The sequence below is a fragment of the Alligator sinensis genome, unplaced genomic scaffold, assembly GCF_000455745.1.
Source record: "Alligator sinensis unplaced genomic scaffold, ASM45574v1 scaffold547_1, whole genome shotgun sequence".
NCBI lineage: Eukaryota > Metazoa > Chordata > Crocodylia > Alligatoridae > Alligator > Alligator sinensis.
Genome location: NW_005842217.1, coordinates 1547036 through 1550021, shown reverse-complemented (window position 1 = coordinate 1550021; position 2986 = coordinate 1547036).

Here is a 2986-nt window from a genome sequence, read left to right as displayed (position 1 = left end):
GCAGCCCCCCCCCCGCCGGTGGATGGGTACCTCCCCCCCTCTCTGCAGCCCTTCCCCTGGTACATGGGGACTTCCCCGCTCTCCCGTGAATGGGGATCCCTTCCTCCTTCCTTACTTTTAACTGCAGGGAAACTTTGGAGCGACTCCTGTGCTGCAGAGAGGTCGGGCAGCAGGCGCACGATCCGGGGTTCACAGCCCTGTGGGTTCCCATTGCAAATCTCTGTCTCCTGGTTGCCCACCTACGAGCACTCTCCTTGCGTGGCCCCGTTGCAAGGATCTCGAGGCACCCATGGAGAATCGCTGGCTTAGCAGCTCCTGTTGGGCCTTCCCCTCTAGCCCTACTGATGACAGAGACGTTGCACGAGGGCATCCAAGCCCAGCCCCTGCTCAGAGCAACAGTGTCTCTGACTAAGCCGTCCCAGCCCAGAGTCTCTCTCACCTTCGTTTAAAAGTTTCTGAGCACAGGGAATCCACAACTTCTCGAGGAAACCTGTTCCTGTGCCTGACCTGACCTCCCTCGTGCTCAGAAACGTCGTCCTCATCTCCAGCCTAAACTTGCCCTGCTGCAGCTTGAGTCTTTTGCATCTCAACTTGTCACTGTTATAACCACAGAGAAAAGCCCATCTCCCATCCTTTCTTTAATTATTACCCTTAAGATATTTGAAGACAGTTATCAAATTCCCTTTTGGGCTTCTCGTTTCTAGGCTAAACAACCCTAGTTCTTTCAGCCTTTCCTTTGTCTCCCAGGCCCCTGATCATTTTTGTGGCCCTGGATTCTTTCTAAACTGTCCATGTGCTGCTTGAAGTTGGGGCCTGAAACGCTGTATGTTGTATAGGCTAAATGCAGGATCAGAGTCAGTTGGAGCAGGCCAGCAGGATAAGGAGCCAGGGATTGTTTGAGTAGACTAGCAGTAAGGACAGCACAGAACAGCACGCTCTGGACCTCTTTCTGGATGTTGTTCTGTTTGTTATAAGCACTGGATGACAGTGCAATGACTTCCAAAGAGCTCCTCCCACCCCATGAGAGACAGCGTCAGGGAGAACTTGAGGGATGTTAATTGAAACAAATGCATGCGTGTCTTGGAGCTTTTGGCTGTTGGGAACCCAGTTTGCACCATCATTTTTTAGTTTCTTTGAGTAGAAAAAACAGCCGTAACTGCTCACCTGAAATACTGTAGTGAGAATAAAAAGCAGTTACTATGTATGTTCTTTAGCGTGAGAGTATGCAAGTTCAAAGTTGAAACGGTACTGGAGAGCTGTTTGCTGATATACTATATTTATGTAATGCTTACCAGGTCTTTCATTGTAAAGCGTAGTTTTATTTAAATGAGGGGGGAAAAACCCTTTTCCAACAGATTTACGCAAACCAGTATAACTTTTTTTTTTTTTTTTTTTTGTTCAAAATGATACAGTGTGCTGAACCTTCTGGACAGTAACGATCATATAAATAAATGATGGCTAAGGTTTTAACTTTTTATTTGTGTTACTTTAATTAACCTACTTTTTATAGTTTTAACTAGTAGAAGGCCTGGATTTGGAAACAAGAGCCTCATCTGGATATAGTACTGTCAGTCTGAATAATGGTTCAGGTGAACCCATGGTTTTTAGGTTCCCTGGTCTAGACTTTGAGTGGGGAAGGGGTTGATCTTTCATATACTTACAGACAGTCAGTTGAAGTGTTTACAGGGGCATAGTTCTTAGAACTAATATAGCTATGTCAAACGAATGCAGTCAACTAACTGTACAACATATAATTCTTATTTCTCTTAAGAGCTGTACTTTAATTAGAGCAGTACTGTTAGCTCTAGGTGTTCTAAATATTATTTCAGACCCTTCAAAAATCATTTAAGCCTTTTCGAAAAGGCTTCTAATTTACATTTGGGTTTTTGAGCCTTTACAACTTACTCAGTTAACACTTCAAGCTCTTTTTCCCTTGCAACCCAGTTTACTAGGAACTTCCTTTTAAAAAGGGAGGGGGGAGGAGGCTATGAACCTGCAATTTCATAAGCTTGGCAGCTGAGGCTTTAAGAAAAATAGCAAGCATGCACCAAATATTAGGAAATGTTTTGCAGAATTGCAGACTGGCAACACTGGCAGCTCCTTCTGAACATGTGTTGTGATAGCCTTTTTATAGGGAGTATACAGTATTGAGGGTTCGGTAATGTTTTCTTCAAATTGCAAGAAAATCAATCTGCACAACAGTTCCTAAATTCTCACGCAGGCAACTTTTAAAGTATTTAACAACTGCATAATACTCTCCAAATCCTATTAAAGGATTGCGATATTTCAGAAGCTTTCTAACATGTCTTCCAGGGGAGATTATTCAGCACTATATAGTAAAGTGAAAGTGAAAGTGAGATTCAGATATGGAGATTTAGACTTGTGCTGCAGACCTAACCTGAAAATGGAGAAACTGTTTTCCCTAGGCATCAGAAGCTGCTTGAGTTTTTATTTATCTATCTTATCTAGGTAAAGCAGAATGGTGGTCTGATAAGATTACAGTATTATGTATTATTAGTTAAAAATTGTGGGGTTTTTTCTATAGTTTCATAGTGGAATCTTGCCTTTTTTTTCCCCTCAGAAAGCAGTTTTTGAGTCTTGTTTTCAAAGGAGAGAGAAATTAAGCTTATTCTTTTAATGATTTTTGGCTTTGTAGCAGGCCTTTTTTTTTGCAATCAATATCTAGGATTGTTTCTCTTACCAATGTTTAGAGTTTTTTTGTAACATCGGCTGCCTTTTTTTTTTAAACACTCTGATTTGTAATAAAGTCAAATATCTCTTTTCAGAAACAGCTGTTTGTTTAATACTGCACTTCTAAGGACTTGATGCTTAGCAAATTCACCCAGACTTCTCCAAAGGCATTCTATGTTTACATAGAGCAAAATGTAGTAGTTTATTCGTCAGAATCCTGGAATATCCTATTTTTGGGGAAAGGAATAGAATGAGGGATTGTTAAATTTTAAATTCTGAATAATCTGTTCAGATG